At 35.8% G+C, this 18,168-nt stretch overlaps 1 non-coding gene across 1 annotated transcript; it reads right to left on the bottom strand.

Annotated features, from left to right (window-relative positions):
- Positions 1-16,899: 16,899 nt before the first annotated feature.
- Positions 16,900-16,971, bottom strand: TRNAN-GUU (transfer RNA asparagine (anticodon GUU)). Its single transcript has one exon. It is a non-coding gene; the product is annotated as a tRNA-Asn (tRNA).
- Positions 16,972-18,168: the final 1,197 nt, after the last annotated feature.

Genomic DNA, 18,168 nt, shown 5'->3' with positions numbered 1-18,168 from the left:
TTACACAATATTAACTTCTCTCCTACATAACAGATTTTATGAAACTTTGTACAGGAGTTACAGGTAGCATATATATTTTGTATACAAATTATGATTACATCTGTATGCTACCTGTAGGCGTAGTAGTTGTACAAAGTTGCATAAAGAATATATTATACAGGAGAGAAATTGTTAATTTTGTCTAAATGCACCACTATAAAGAGGCAATTCCTCTTATAAAACATAATCAGACTTTGTAGACAAAAAAATATATTCCACCTGAAACTTCTGTATAAAGTTTCATAAAAATCTGTTAGATAGGAGAGAATTTATAAATTTTGTTTAAATGCATCCCTAAAAGGATTAGTTCCACTTATGGAACCGTAAATACAGTTTGTGCACAAACAATATATGCTACTGTAAATTCCGTACAATGTATCATAAACATTTTTTTTAATAGGAGAGAAATTATTAATTCCGTCTGAATGCACCCGCTATAAAAGGGTAGTTTTTCTTGTTTAAACGTAGTCAGCGTTTGTACATAAATCATATGTGCCACCTGCAAGTCATGTACAAAGTTTCATAACAATGCGTTAGACTTCAGAGAAGTTATTAATTTCTTCCAGCTAGTGATTTGTGTTCTGATTCACTGTGCGTTTGATAAGGTTAGATAAAAATGTGTCCAATGTATTTTTAAACTGATATTCCATATTATGTGAATAATATTGCAGGCCTAAAACACCCTCATAGATCCCGCTAAGGTCGATGGCATTTAAGTGTGCTTAATGCTACAGGCTCATGTCAGTACTTTTGGAATAGAATGGAATTGACAGGAGGGGGGCACTATTCTCCAGCACTGCGACCTGTTACGATCTATTGCGCTAGACTAGGCACATTCCCAAATCCACATCGGCTGACTACACTAAGGTTCGCTGCGTACCCAGGTGTCGAGCAGGCACGGTATGGCATAGTTGCGCCCCGCGGTCAATTGGGAGGACTAGACATGGCATAATTGCGCCCCGAAGAAATCAGGTAGCAGAAGGTACATGGCATAGTTGCGCCCCGAAGAAATCAGGTAGCAGAATGGACATGGCATAGTTGCGCGCCGAGGGGCATAGTACACACGAAAGTGATTGTCATAAAATAAATAAATTACTTTAAAATATTACAGTGATAGCTGCATTGAAATCAGGTAGGCCTAGCATATGATCAATTTTGCTATTTAAAATAACACTTTTTTTATCGATCACACACAATAAATGAACTGCATTTTTTGTTTGTACATGGATATCTTAACCCTACGGTACAGGGTTTCAAAAAATTGAAACTTAGAACCATTGTGAATTATTAATTCTTTACCCTTTTCACTAAACTTAACATTCATTTTAAATTAACCTCACTATACGTCACAGACGGGGTGAAAATCACTAATAAAATTCAACACTGCTAAGGCCCCATATTCCAACGGCTCACTCATTTGAATATGTCAGTTAATGAAGTACTGTCAACTTCATGGTGTTCATTTTGACGGTAGGCTATTGATAATCACAGCATGAACAGTAGAAAAATAGTTAATAAAGTACTGCCAACTTCATGGTGTTCATTTTAACGGTAGGGTATTGATATTCACTCCATAAACAGTAGAAAAACAGTTAATAAAGCACTGCCAACTTCATGGTGTTCATTTCAACGGTATCGATAATTAATATTAAATCGAATAAGAAATCAATAAGTTTAGTTGATTACGAGGCTCGAGTTTCCGTATTGTCTTTTTCTCTACCTATTTCATCGGGGCGCAACTATGCCATGCCCCTTCTGCTACCTGATGGGAACGGGGCTCAACTATGCCTACAAAACAGCGACCCTTTTTTTATCTGCAGCATCTTGTCTGACCGTGGGGCGCAACTATGCCCTCGTCCCTAGGCCAGCCCCCTTCGTGCGTCTCCAGCGGGCAATCGGGGAATGCTATGGAATGTTGACGAAATGGAGAAATGGTTACGGAATGATGTAGATGCCTAATATGTGAAAATCGGGAGAACCCCGGAAAAAATCCAACTGCAAATTTGTCCGCCACAAGTGTCACTATGGATTTTTCAATGAAAAATGCCAGACCTGATAGGATTCGAACCCGGGTCGCCTGCATGACAAGCCGGAGGTCTGACCACTTAGTCACCGCAGGGTCTATGTCAATAGATTTACTGGCATGTAAAAGAACTCCAGCGGGAAAAAATTCCGGCGCACTGGCGACTCTGATATAACCTCGGCAGTTGTGAGCGTCGTTAAATAAAACATAATTTAAATTTATGTCTTTAGTTTCTCTCCACCATTTCCTTCGGAATATAACTAATAGCACTCTCAACCACAATGCGGCAAAGTAAGTAAGTTCTATGAGGATACACCTTGCATCGTAAAGGTTAAGAAAGAACAGAGCATTCCTGCTTCTGGAAACGTCCATTTCTAGTCCTCATGCTAACGTACGATAAGTATTTTATTGCCTTGTAAAATCCAGGTCTATGACTCCAACAACTAGCATGGTAAGCATCGATGACGACAGCAGGAAGTAATTAATATCCTATCGGCATAGCCTCTACTGTTGAAAGTGTCATTATATGAAAACACTGCTACCACGAGTATTACGTTACAAAATGCAAGTTCAATATTTGAGGCTAATTGCACTTATAGGCTAAAACAAAATTGACGATTGAGGCCTCAAACCCACTGTAGGCACTCTACTTTTATCAGTTTCAGATGATTATGATCATAGACAAATAGCACAGAAAGACCTCGAACTCAATGTATACTTTCAAGAGACTACTGAAGCGATGTTAAAGCCGTGCCAATGGTGGCAAAAATCGGAACTTTATCATGTAACAGCCCGATCGGTATTATCCATTATACTAATGAAATTATTACTAGTAATTTTCATATTATTCTCCCAAGAAGCGTAATGGTTTATCAGTTTAAATGAAATGTGTTTAAGCACAATATGCATACTACGTAATTTTTTTGGCTCAACACAAGGAAGACCGGACTTTGCGAACACCCTAATACAACCACCAGGACAAAAATGTCTTGTCCGTAATCAGATGTGTCTTTGGTCGGAAACTAGTAGTTTTATGTAAGAAATTATTATTCTGCATTGAAGAGACTCTATGATCATCAAATAACTTTTTTTAGAATTTTAAACATCATGTACAGTCAATTCAGAAAGTTGCTCTTTCGATATATTTTCATGTAAAATGACATAAAAGGAAACTTTTCACTTTAAAGCTCGTACATAATATCTTATATAGATAATTCGCGTATATTTTGGTATACATCTTGAAGAAATATAACTTTCGATTACCTCAGTCAAGTCAAAGTTTTACATAACATGTTGAAACTTAGAGATAAGTAAACACATGCTGAAAAGTATGATACAAATGACATGTTAGCCTAAATTACATTATTTTTCACATAGGTATATATGTGAGTACAGTCTTTGAAGGTACCTGTATATTTTCTTTCGATCGTTAAAAAAATTATGGTTTATTTACGACGCTCGCAACTGCCGAGGTTATATCAGCGTCGCCGGTGTGCCGGAATTTTGTCCCGTAGGAGTTCTTTGCATGCCACTAAATCTAAACCCCATTTCAGTTTGGTTGATAGGCTTTCCCCTCTACTCACACTCCCTACCAACAATGAAGGGGAAGATGCCACTGTCCATCTCACAAACGTTCGACTAATTGACTTTCTACAGAGTGACAAATTTTATTTCTGAAAGTGTTTACCGGTACTCTATATTTCGAAAGTCCATACTAAGCGCTTATATTGAATTTTATTGTTGTTTATATTAACCGGCACATGAAAAAGCTACTGACAGCAGAAGATAAATGTTTTCTTCACTGCTAGTTTCTACTCTACAGCATACACAATGGGACAATATGCACTGTGTCGCTCCCCCTGACTTTATAATACAAACTGACATTCCTAAATGTAATTAATTATATTAATTAAAAATATTGTAAGAATTACACAAAAGTATACTCTAACATGTCATTGTCAAACATCTGTGACACTTTATTTTATATTCACTTATGTACTTTATTTAATATTTTATTTGCTAGTGTGTACAGCTTGGAGGATGCAGGTATAAGAGGTAACACTGACGGACTCAGGGCAAGTACAAGGGGAAAGAAATACCTTCGCATCCTCTCAACTTGTATGAAATGTCGTTTAGTGACATGAGCCTGTCCCATTTAAGCACACTTAAATGCCATCCAGCCATCCACCTGGAGCACAGAAGGCCAGCGCTGTATCAACTGCGCCACTACGAACTAGTTGATTTCAAATCAAATCTCAAAAAACCTAATGATTTCTTTCAACCGATTGCAGTTTGGGTTACCTCATTTTTCTGACCAAAGAAGATTCACTTCTATTCCTATGGATTCAGCGGCACTGCTTACATACAGAATACACAGAAATGCATCGAGGTCTTCTAAGCCCTTGAGACAAGTACAGTGATAACACGTCTTCTTGCTTATGAAGAAGTACCGGTACTGTGCCGAAAAACATTCTGCTGTCTACGCCTTCAAGTTGTACATTACATTAGTAAAGATTACTCCCCACTTTGTCCCGTTAGAAGCCTGGACCTTTGTGCCAAGAGGGCTATATATATTGTAAGCGATAATGAACTCTCACATTTGTTGTATCGATTCCATATTATGTCAAATTGACAATTGCAGAAAGTTATGATTCACATCCTTTCGAGGACTTTACAACACACACCGCAATTCATAAATTCTTTGGCGATCCCGTTAAGAATCGTGGTTTCTGGCAACAAAATTGTTCTGATGTGAATTGGACTACGGACGTTTGATCCTACAGAGACGCTTGTGAAAAGAATCCTCGTTCACTAGAAGAACTTCAAATATAATGTGCTTGGTTCAGCGTTTTTGAGGTTCCTTGAATTAGGCTTACATTGGTGCAGTTTGCTCTCAATATTTGCGATTATTGTTCATGTTCTACAGGTATTCTGGGTGACATTCATGAATCAGATGCTGACAACTGGGCTATCCTGTCTCAGCTCTGACAAAATCAGGTCTCATCTCCGGGCTACCTGATAAGACTCAGGGTCCGAAGTCGCAAGTCCTTCCTACATCAGCATCAGAAATCAGTACTACTCCTAAAGGCTGGTTCACAATAAACCGGGAACGGAAACGACAACGAGAACGAGAACGGAAATGTTGTTAAAATAAATGTATTTAAATGTGAGCATTCACAATTAATTTTCACGTTCCCGTTCCCGGGCTCCGGTAAGATTCTCGTTATTTGTGAATGCTCACATTTAAATACATTTATTTTAACAATATTTCCGTTCTCGTTCCCGTTGTTTCCGTTCTCGGTTTATTGTGAACCAGCCTTAAGACTTCAACCCACTCTTTGCTATCGGAAATACATGCCATCGGAAAATTTGATAGCACCAAGTGTAGAGGCAATAATCTGCTGAATAACTTAGCTTGGGAGACAAGTTTAGAGCTTATTTTTCTTGTACAAAATGGTATTAATGAGATACATTGTTGATCTTATGCTACTTTTGACAAAAGCGTAAAATTAAATTATTTTCCGGGAGAGTGATCGGTCAACAAAATTAATTACATCATTCGTTATAGATTATAGTGGTTACAATATTCAAGCTATTGTCCAAGCTGTTCAATTTAAAACTAGTTTTAAGACAAAATTAATTAGGATTTAAAAATAATCTCAAGTAATTGATTACAATAATCGCCGTTATTAAAGGTTGGAATTTTAAGGAAGTGATTCCCTTGACTTCCTGTAGACTATATATCACACTATACATATAAAGTTAAGCATTTTTTAATTTTAAAAACACTCTCACTTTGAGAGGGTAACAGAGGTAAAGGGATTTGAGAACACGGTACTTAGGAAAATATTTGGAATATGTATTATGTATCTTTCGCGTGTTAAGTATTACAGTACCTGGCTAAATACAGTAGTTTCAGCCTGTTATGGGTCATCTTCATAAGTTCTGAAGACTTCTGAAGTTCTCAGAAGAAGATGGCCCATAACATGCTGAAACTAGTTAACCAGGTACTGTAATATTTAACACGCGAAAGATATATTATAATACATATTCCGAAGTGATATTGTGTTAAAAGTTGTATAATCAAGATAACAAATATTTGGGGCTAAGAGGGATGAAGTTACAGAAGAATTGAAAAAGTTACACAACGCAGAACTGCACGCATTGTATTCTTCACCTGACATATTTAGGAACGTTAAATCCAGACGTTTGAGATGAGCAGGGCATGTAGCACGTATGGGCGAATCCAGAAATGTGCAGTAGTGGCAAAAAAATCGGACCGACGGAATAAAGTCCCCGAAATAAGCCACTGCGCATGCCACGCCCGCATTCACAAGACAGCGAGTAATCTATTGAAATATGCCTTTGGGGAGGCCGAGACGTAGATGGGAGGATAATATTAAAACGGATTTGATGGACGTGGGATATGATGATAGAGACTGGATTAATCTTGCTCAGGATAGGCACCGATGGCGGGCTTATATGAGGGCGACAATGAAACTCCAGTTCCTCTAAAAGTAGGTAGGCCTAACTATATTTTAAAAACAAGTTTAAAAAAAGTGGGGTGCTATTCATAGACATTTCGCATCTCGCGCTACGAGCGTGCTAAACTAGCCCCGGCTATCCACTGGTTACTTGTACAGAATTCAAATCATATCCTGTCGCTAACACTGGCTTATGAATACGAAAAACTCAGATCATCCACCGGAAGCCCGCGCTAAGAATGTCTATGAATCCCGTAATGTTTTAATACTGTGTAATGTATTAGAATATAGAATTAGCCTACCTTGAAATATAGATACTTTACCACTCTTGTCTATAATTTAACCAACTTCCTTCCACAACACTTCCTTTCTATGTATATACCTGTATTTTTTTAACTTATTTCACACAAGGTCCGCCGTTATAGCTCTGTGGATAGTGCGTGCACCTCCCAACCATGCCGTCCGAAGTGGCGTGGAAGACTGGAATGGAATTTCCGGGAGAGGGAATTATGACCCAGCACTGCGAATTTTTACGATCTATTGCGCTAATCCTTAAGCTAGGCGCATTACCTAACCCTCACCGGTTAATTACACCAATTTTCGCTGCGTATCCAGGTTTCGAGCCGTGCGTCGCTACCCCGCGTTCTGGGAATGCTAAGGAATGACGACAAATGGAGAATTGTTGCCGGAAAGATGTAGGTGCCTAATATGGGGAAATGGGAGAACCCCGAGATAAACTCCATTTACGACCTTGTCCGCCATAAGTTTCTATGGATTTTTCAGTGATTAATCCCAGGTCTGACCGGGACTCGATCCCGAACCGCAAGCGTGACAAGCTGAAGATCTCACCACTCAGCCACCGCAGGAATTGTGAGATAGTGTTCAACAAGTTCTTAAATTACGTGATATTAATGGAAGCAGCTCAAAGAGAGAATTATCATTAGGACAATCCAGACGTGAATAAAATAAAATTACTGTTTAAAATTACCGTATTTTGTTTTTATAGACTATATATTCATTCATTCATAGGCTTCTGCCCAAGGGCAGGTCTTTCACTGCAAACCCAGCATTCTCCAGTCTTTACTATGTTCTGCCTTCCTCTTTGTCGCCTCATATGATCCATATATCTTAATGCCGTCTATCATCTGGTATCTTCTTCTGTCCCGAACTCTTCTCCCGTTCACCATTCCTTCCATTGCATCCTTCAGTAGGCAGTTTCTTCTCAACCAGTGACCCAGCCAATTTCTTTTCCTCTTCTGATCAGTTTCAGCATCATTCTTTCTTCATCCACTCTTTCCGACACTGCTTCGTTTCTTATTGTCTGTCCATTTCACACGCTCCATCCTTCTCCATATCCACATTTCAAATGCTTCTAGTCGCTTCTCTTCACTTCGTCTAAATTTCCATGTTTCTGACCCATACAATGCTACACTCCTCACAAAGCACTTCATTAGTCTCTTCCTTAGTTCTTTCTCCAGATGTCCGCAGAAGATGCTCCTTTTTGTATTAAAAGCTTCCTTTGCTATTGCTACGCTCCTTTTGACTTCTTGGCAGCAGCTCATGTTACTGCTTATAGTACACCTCAAGTATTTGAAGCTGTCCACTTGCTTTACTGCCTCATTTAGAATTCGCAAGTTTATATTCTTTGCTCATCTTCCTATGACCATGGTCTTCGTCTTGTTGGCATTTATCTTCATTCCATACTGCTCACAGCTGTCATTTAGCTCTAGTAGTATATCCCTTAGTAACATCTCCTTTTCAGCTAACAACGCCATATCATCAGCAAATCTTATACACTTTAGCCTATTCTTCTTCCTCCTACTGTTACTCCTCCCATGTTCTGAAAACAGTTCTTCACTAAATCCTCCAAGTAGTGTTAAGCAGGGTAGATGATAAAGGGCATCCCTGTCGTACTCATCCCTATTTCACTTCCTTCTGACATTTCTTCTCCTATCCTCACTTTGGCTCGTTTCATATAAAGGTTACTGATATATATATAGGGTTTAAGCCATAGTCGCATTTGTCGCATTTTGCTACTCGACTTCTGAAACTGCTACAAACTTTCAATGTAAATGGGCCAAAATGCGAGCACATTGGACTTCAGAAACGAAGATGGTAGTAGAGAAAGTGAAATCAGAGATGTTTGTGAACTAATCTGAATTCAAATTAAATGCTAATGGCATGGGAAATGTTCAAAAAGGTATTGAACAATAGATGTTCAGGAATAATTTCAGTGTTGGTGCAATCAGTGTAAGTTAACAAATTAAGTGAACAATTTTTTGTAATTGATTTATACAATTCCATCGCATACTGTAAATTGTGAGCTAGGATTTAGTTGCATGAATCTTGTAGAAACTGGAATTAGAAACCGTCTTTCAGTAAAAAAAAAGTTAGCACTCTGCTAACAATAAATCTTTAAGGGCATACTTGTAAAGAATTCCAATGTTTAGAGTGCCCATAAAATAACGTATTTTAATGCAATGTAAATTCAGCAGTAATCGATTATAAACATACCTACGTCTAATGATTTACTTACATAAGTATATCTAGAATGTGATAAGATAGATTGAAAGTAATAAATCCAAGAAACAAGTTACATAACTTTTTGTTTCTGCAAACCTTATTAATTTATCTTTCTGTACAATTATTTAGAATATTTTTACTTTGCAAATCTGGCAACCATAATTTGAGTAATAAATTTGTGTCTTCTACTAACAAGGGAAGGGTTTCGGCTCGAACAGGAATTTCGTATCCAAAATTTGTATACAGGCCCATCCTTATATCTCTGTAAAGCTCCCAAAAGCATTCGTTTGTGTAATGTGTGGTTTGTCTGTTAGAGCACTGTACAAGTTGGGGGGGGGGAGAGCACTGCACAAGTTAAGGGGTGGGACACCTTACCCATAAGCCTAGCCTAGCCTAGAAACTAGTGCGAGTGGTAAAATGTCTAAAGCCCATTTAAGAATATTTTTCTCCAACGTTCTGTCTGAAAATATTGCACCTAATCAAAAGTGTACACTGTTGTTTGGTTCATTGAATGCGCACAAGGACACAATCTTAATAAATGAATCATTCCAAGGCTAGGACATAGAATGTATGATCATTCCACCTGAAAAAAAAAAAAACTAAATATATCCAAACTCTGAATATCTATTTCCTTAGACAATACAAAGTATATGCTCGGAGGATAACAGATTACATAAGGACTCTTGCTGGGAATCCAGAACTTAAATTGGGAAATCGAGTGTTTATAATGAATAATGCACTCTGTTATGCATAACCAGTTGTCTGCTCCAGTATTCCGCCCTGTGCTTAAGTATTCCTGGCAGTCAGCTGGCTACGTGAATCCTGAACAAGTCTCGGACTTAAAAAATGTAATTCAGGTGGCATTTGATTTTTGAGCAATGGAGTGTGATTCAGAAGATTGTTCAGGTGTTGCTTCTGCGTGCTGTGCTTAATGCTCTCCTCCATGCTGTTTCATGCATTTTATAGAAAATCCTCATGTAAATTTTTAAAGAAGTGTATTGACCAATACCAACCAAACAGAGAGTTACACAAATGAATGCTTTTACGGGCTTCATCATCATTGTAAGGCAAGCCTCTGTACAAATTTTTAATCAAAAATTCCTGTTCGAGCCGAAACCCTTCCCTTGTAAGATCAACCCTCTCCCCTCCAGTCTCTTTACCCGTGAGGATAATACAGGGAAGAGAGCTGGAAATACTTCAGTCGTTGCCATGATCTTGGCAGTGCCGAACCACTAGTCAAGGAAATCGCTGTCGGACCGGGCAGATACGAAGCCGCACAGAGGACGCTGTGTTAGATGGGACCAGGGTCGGTGCCTGACGTTTGTGGGTAATTCGCGACGCCGAACATGATTCAACGCAGAATTGGAGCCACGGGCACATTGGGTGAATAGAGCACTTATTTACATATTTGATAAATTCGAAAAACTGATACATTTCTGTGACATTTCGTAACATATGCGATGTTCAGCTGTTGTTTATATAACATTATCAACTGGCTGTTTACTTTCATTGTTTTGAGTGAACTAGGTTAGATTTCTTTGAAACAGTTTAACTGCTACACGAATTCACTGACTTAGTAAGCTAATGCAGAATAATATACGGACTTGAAATAATACATTTCGTTATGCGTATTATTTTATTATTGTTGTTATCATCATTATTATTATTATTACTCTTCTTAAATCAACTGTCCGAACACAGATTGCAACCTCATAATTGACGCCATTAAGGGGAGACAGAGGTGAAATTTTCGAACAAAACTGAAGAAAAAATGAAAATTTGGTTTTTTCCATTTTTATTATCTTTATTTTGATATTCCGATGTTAGTTCTTGTTTTTGTGCCCTTAAAAGTATGAAATTAAAACCAAGATAACTGTATTACTATATTATTCCCATAATAAACTAATACTTATCATTATTTATATACCTTCTCTGAACATATAAATAAAAAGAAATATTGAAAATATATATATGGAGCATTTTATATCAAAATATATAAAGCTTTATAAAATTATTAATATTTACAGAACTACTGTACTTAGAAAGTTGAAACTTGGTATGTCCATTACTAATAACATACTTAGTATCCATGATCAATTTCAAACAAATCGGATAAATTTTGTGGATTTTGAAATATTCACCTCTGCCTCCCCTTAAGTCATCACTCATGAGACAACTAAACCAGGAGATAGTGGGTAGGGTGACCAGTTCCTTTCCCCCTTCATTACATACATCGCTGTCTAGTAATATATTACACTAATCAGACTTCATACAAACAATAATTGTTTTTTCTCTGACACATCAATTGAGGTGTACTGTCTGATAATAAAGTACATATTAGCTAGAACCTCAATGGTTATTATTATTATTATTATTATTATTATTATTATTATTATTATTATTATTATTATTATTATTATTATTATTGTGTGGAAGAAGCCTCTTTTATAATAGACATGTTATAATAGTGAGTTTCAGAAAACTTGACGCAAATATGTTCACCTTCTAATACTGAACAGAGTGGAGTAAAACAAAACCATGTGTAAAGAGATGAAAACTAGAGTAAAAAACGTAAAATTATACGGCATTGTTTTATATATCCAGTAGAAGAAAACATGTTGATAATGATAATGAATATAATGTACGGTTATATGTGATGACAGTAATCAGGAATTAATAACCAGAGAAATACGATAATATTTGGAAGATGCCAACAAAATTATGATATGCGGTATCAGGGTTTGTAAAATGTTTTGGTAAAGAATTAATGTCATTTAGTACTAAATCTGCTACAATATAAACAGTCATTTGGCTCTAGCGCCTAGCAGGACAATGGAATTGCCTTGCATTCCAAGGTCTCTTTGAAAATAAATACGTTATCACTTTTGGCAGTTACATTGAATTTTCGGTAGTAATAAACAAACCGTTTATGCAGCGTCGGACACTTAAGTTGTCATGTTTGTAGAATTCCCTAATTATTGAAATTGCCGTATTTAAGCGCTTGGTCGTAATTCGACGAATGTTATCAGTAGGCTAACTATAAAAGCATGTCCGTCTTCTAATATTACACGGCTGTATAAGTCATTGTTTTTTTAAATTGGTTTATTCTATTGTATATATTTGTTCAGTTAATTGAAACATCGCAGTAATATGTTATGTATGTATGTATGTATGTATGTATGTATGTATGTATGTATGTATGTATGTATGTATGTATGTATGTATGTATTTTTTTTCATTTATTTATTTTATTCCATAGATCTTACATGAGCAATGAAGCTTTAAGATGTGGAACTTGTCAACATTTTACAATATTACAATTACAATTTTTACAAATTTTTATAGTTTTACAATTTAGTAATTTTCTACAATTTTTACAATTTTGTACAATTTTTTTACATTTTTTTATGTATGTATGTATGTATGTATGTATGTATGTATGTATGTATGTATGTATGTATGTATGTATGTATGTATGTATGTATGTATGTATGTATGTATGTATGTATGTATATTTCATATTTATGAAACATGGTTTCATTTTTAATAGGAAAGTATTATGTTGTGGAATATTTCGAAGAAATCTTAATTGTTTAATTATAAAATAATTTTTCTTTTACAATGCTGTACTGCGTTTTCGTAACATCAGATTGCTATACTAGTTTACTTTAAAGTTTGTTTGTCATTAAATTTTGTCTATTATTTATTTATTTATTTATTCATTTTTAATTAATTTGTATTTATTTTTGTTTACTTTATTTATTATACATTTTTATTTATTTATTTATTTATCCATTTTTCATTTATTCTTTTATTCATTTATTATTGTATTTATTTATTTATTTATTTATTTTTTTATTTATTTATACTTGGAAAGTTAAGACCTTTTCCACTCAACCAAAATAAAAAGTAGCAATAATAATAATAATAATAATAATAATAATAATAATAATAATAATAATAATAATAATAATAATTCCAAAATGAAGGCAAGTTTAGTTACGTGTAATTTTAAGCGTCAAACAATTACCAACAATGTGAATCGAAGTAATTATTTAAATTATAGGGAAAATTTATATATTAAAAATAAAAACCATATACTGGAAAAATTATATTTTAAGAACGATCCAGCCTTTGAAAAGTAGTCGGTGTCTGACATCCCCTGAAGGTATGGGATAGAGAGTTCCAATGCCGAGCAATTGAATCCGTGAATGACGAAGAACAGCGGGAAGTATTGTGATGAGGTATACTCAGTGTGCAAATTAAGTGATATGCAAAGCACATTACCTTAAAGATGAAGAGGAATGCAGACTGTATCTTTTTAAAATGAAATTATTTTGCGGCTGCATCCTTAAGTGTTCTTGTATCCTTGAGAAATTGTGTTGTAAAATATAATACAACCTACTGTATTTTATCGAAGTGTCTCCTCACGTATTTCCCACGTCAAGATTTCTCATTAAAATTAAATAAGTTAGTAAATGAGTGACTGATTAAGTAAATAAATAAATTAATTAATAAGTAATGTAAATAAATCAATTGTGGTGTCAAGATTTCAATATGATTTGAGCGAATGCCTATGCTCAATGAAATCACTTCTAACAGCTGACGTTCACAGTGTGTTAATTTAAGTCACAATGCCCGATTACTGTAACTAAGTACTAATAACAGTTTCGTAAATATTCCTCAAGAACCACACAACCCCTACTGTTTTTGAGCCAATAATTCAGCAAAATAGAGAGGGAATTGTGAGATATTGAACGGTATGGCTACATTACTCTGGGTGTTAATGTACATCTAAATATACTCAAAATCTATTAGAAAATATATGTTTTGAAATAGAATAGGTCATTGTTAAAAGGCACTGCTTTATATTTTTTCAGTATTGTGATAATTTTTGAAGAACTGTTTACTAGTTTAATTTTAAAATAATATTTATGTTGTGTTTATTATTTCACCACAATAATACTAAGCAAGAACGTGTAATTGGTTTGTTTCATCCTCTGTTAAGTCGAGGAAAAAAAATTAAGAAATCAATGAAAATGTGTATATCGGCAAGAGAGGACTTTGTGTCTTTTAACAAAGACCGATTCGACTGGTGCAAAGCTGTGAAGCACGTGCGGTACTCACCTCGTCTTCTGAGTAAGCAGTTTGTAAAAGCGAGAAGTCGGTAGCGGGATCACGGCGTGTGCGGGGCGTGGAGAACTGGGACCCTGGTGCGCTTGCTGGCTCGACACCACGGCTGTTCCTTTCCTTCTGCGGACAGAAATAATTGAGACATCAAGTCGTGCTGACTGACGGGGGGTGGAGCGAAGCGCCGATAATGTAGCAAGTGTTTGCATTTCGGAGCCACTCGGCTCCCGCCTTTACTGGGAGTGGTTTTTGACGGCCAATTTGCAGCTTAGTAGGCAGGCCTACTGATCAAGGTCAAGTTTGGGACCGATAGTACTGTCGTATCTCTTCCCGTTTTCGTGTTTCATTGGGGTGAACCAGGACCGTGGAATCGGAGCATCTGAAAGTGTACAGATTTCACCTTCACCTTCATTATCCATAACATTGCCCGTGGCCGAGTGGTTAGCTTCACTGCCTTCCACTGTGGCGACCTCAGTTCGATCTCCGTCTGGATCATGATTAAATTTCTGATGGACATAGCGGGCGCGAGGAATTTTTCTCGAGGTTCTACAGTTCTTCCTCATTATCAGGGGCGTACGCAAGGGGGGTTACGGGTTAAAAACCCCCCTGAACTAAAAAAAAAAACATTTTTTTTTAAATTTGAGTATTTTTTTATCCATAATCGTTTTCCCTTCTCTAATTTTTCACTCTCAGAATAACAAAATCTATATCGACATAATGCATAGCCAACCTACCCTTCCTTCAATATAATCCCTGTGCTTGGTGCTGCGGCACGTTATAATTGAAGGGTTCAGAACCATAGTGGGCCAAGCGCCATTTATTAAAACCGTGGAAAACAAGGGTTAAAATGAAGTTATTATCATAATTCAATGGAAACATATAGCAAGTAGTCCACACCTGTGTATTAACGGTCAGCGCGTCTGGCTGCGAAACCAGGTGGCCCGGGTTCGAATCCCGGTCGGGGCAAGTTACCTGGTTGAGGTTTTTTCCGGGGTTTTCCCTCAACCCAATATATGAGCAAATGCTGGGTAACTTTCGGTGCTGGACCCCGGACTCATTTCACCGGCATTATCACCTTCATATCATTCAGACGCTAAATAACCTAGATGTTGATACATCGTCGTAAAATAACCCAATAAAAATATATAGCAAGTAATAAAAGGTATAGGTCTACACATTAAAACTAAATGATATGTCAGTATTCATTAAATTATGGTATTCACTTAACTTTAACCCTTGCTTTCTCCGTTTTCAATAAATGGCGCTTGGCATATTATGGCTCTGAAACCTTCAATTATAACAATGCTATCTTTATTATAGAGATACCTACTGCCGACTTTGTAATAAAATGAAACCAACACGATATGAAATTTAATTTGTTTGTTAAGAATTGGATGGATGTGGAAAAATGGTTTCAAAGATTTTATAATGATATTCATGAATATATTCTATTAGAACATAGCATAATATTAATAAATATACCGTAAAATAATAATAATAATAATAATAATAATAATAATAATTATTATTATTATTATTATTATAAGTCGGCCTCTGTAGCGTAGTCGGTACAGCGCTGGCCTTCTGTGATCGAGTTTGTGGGTTCGATCTCGGCCCAGGTCGATGGCATTTAAGTGTGCATAAATGCGACAAGCTCATGTCAGTAGATTTACTGGCATGTAAAAGAATTCCTGCGGGATAAAATTTCGGCACATTGACGACGCTGATATAACCTCTGCAGTTGCGAGCGTCGTTAAATAAACCATAATTTTTAATTTTTTAAATAATAATAACAATAATTTGTGGGCTACAGTCCTTTAACGGCCAGACCGAGTATCCGACTTCTAGCCTCACGGCCACATACAGAAGCAGAGGTGGACGATCATCCAACCAGAATGGAAGTATCGTGTGGTTAGCACGATTATCCCCGAGCCGTTATACCTGACTTTCGTTATCGGATTTCACTACCTATTGTAGCTCCCCAAGTGCATCACGATGTGGGTGGGCACCGGTTCCATGCATTGGTCGAAATTTCATGATAAAATTTCTTCCGCCATGAGGAATCGAAATAAATAAATACATATATTAATTATGAATGGTTTATTTAATTCATGAATTAATGAATCAACTAATGAATGAATGAATTAATTAATTAATTAATTAATTAGAACGAGACTGATAAAGAAATAGATAAATAAAGAAATAAATAAATATGAAATGGAGAGTGAATCAGAAGAGTGATTTAAAAAAAGACAGGAAACAAGAAAATAATATTGGGAGACGTCATTATGGGATGTTGGGTGGAGGCTACAATCCACTTCTGCAATTACAAGTATATTTGGCCTAATAGTATTTTTGATTATGGAGCAGTTATATATATAAAATGTAAATAAGTATATATATATATGTATATCTATACATATACACACAATAAATATAATTTTGAAGTTACAAATAGCCTAATTGCATTTTGCAATTCATATTTTACAAAATGAACTGTAATTGTTAATTACAAATAACAATACAATGTATGCTCAGAATTTGATAGTCATTCATATTTTTATAGGTCATGTTTTATGAAGAACAAATACGTGTTTAACCAATTTACATTCACTTTTGTGAAGCGTTAAATACTTCCGAAGATTTTTTGAATCCTCATGTTAACGTCTTTTTCTATGAATAATTTCGAGGGAAAAATTGTTCCGGAGCCGGGTATCGAACCCGGGACATTTGGTTTAACGGACCAACGCTCTACCACTGAGCTACTCGGGAACTCTAACCGACACCGATTCAATTTTTCTCTCTATATCCACAGACCTCAAAGTGGGCTGACAACCGTCAAGCAACCAACTTCGAGTGCACACTAACTCTGTGTGACTTAAATTGTGGTTTTCTGTTAACGAACAGTGACGTGTATTATGCAAATCAAGATTTCAGGTATAACTCCCTGTAAAGTTGATTTCTATATTTTTCCACGAGGCACTACATCGTTCATAAATTCTACCATTTTGTTTAGATTTAACTTTAAACTGAACACAAATCAACAAATACTCAGAACTTGGCCTGCTACAAACCATACTCAGAATAACATGAGACCGAACTTATAAAAATGAGAATACGCTAGCTTTTAATCTTATCAAACATGAGTATATATTCTGTACAATATGGACACTTGAGGATATTTTACTATGCTTCTATATTACGAGTATGTAATAAGAAATGAGTAGGTACTCAAATGTTTTTATTCTTACTAACAAGAGTATATACAAAAAAAGTTCAGTATACACTATATAATCATTTTCATTTTTATCACTCAATGTCTTTAATAAAGATTGCTATATTGTAAAATATTACTTAATTAACTCCACTGGTGTCTGAGAGGTCGACAGTTCCGCGTTTTGTCGCACGGTTTTGGAATTATGGTCTATAACTTGGTAAATTTATGCTGTAGCCTATAGTAAAGAATTACGGGTAAAACCAGGCTATAACTCTAAAAAATGTGCTTATTGATTGAAGTAAGAGTGATATGTTTTCTAGTACCATTAACCGATTTAACATAGCTGTCATTAAGTACATAATGAAACTTTATGATAGAATCCGGTGCTGAGTTGCAAGGTTACAAGAGATTTATTGGTTCTTAAAACTTTAACGGTGTCATAAGTATTAATATAGAATTGCGTTTCTAGTTCTAATATCTTGATAACTTAAATGCCTTGGTTCTCTAAGAAGTTAACATTTCATTAATAACCTCAGTCTTTCCAGCTGTCACGAATGTTACATTTTTACTAGTGCTGTCGATCGATCAAAATACTTAATCGATTAACGATTTGAATTTAATCGATTCATCTAATCTATCGATTAATCGAGCTTTGATAGATTTTTAAAAAGTTTTAATATACTGTAATACACAATATCATTGTTAAATTTAATTTGTGTTTGGTGATAAGCATAAGTATAAAACGCAGTATA

Source organism: Periplaneta americana, chromosome 10 (assembly GCF_040183065.1).
Source record: "Periplaneta americana isolate PAMFEO1 chromosome 10, P.americana_PAMFEO1_priV1, whole genome shotgun sequence".
NCBI lineage: Eukaryota > Metazoa > Arthropoda > Insecta > Blattodea > Blattidae > Periplaneta > Periplaneta americana.
The sequence above is the reverse complement of the archived record's forward strand: the minus strand, read 5'-3'. Positions and strand labels throughout refer to the sequence as shown.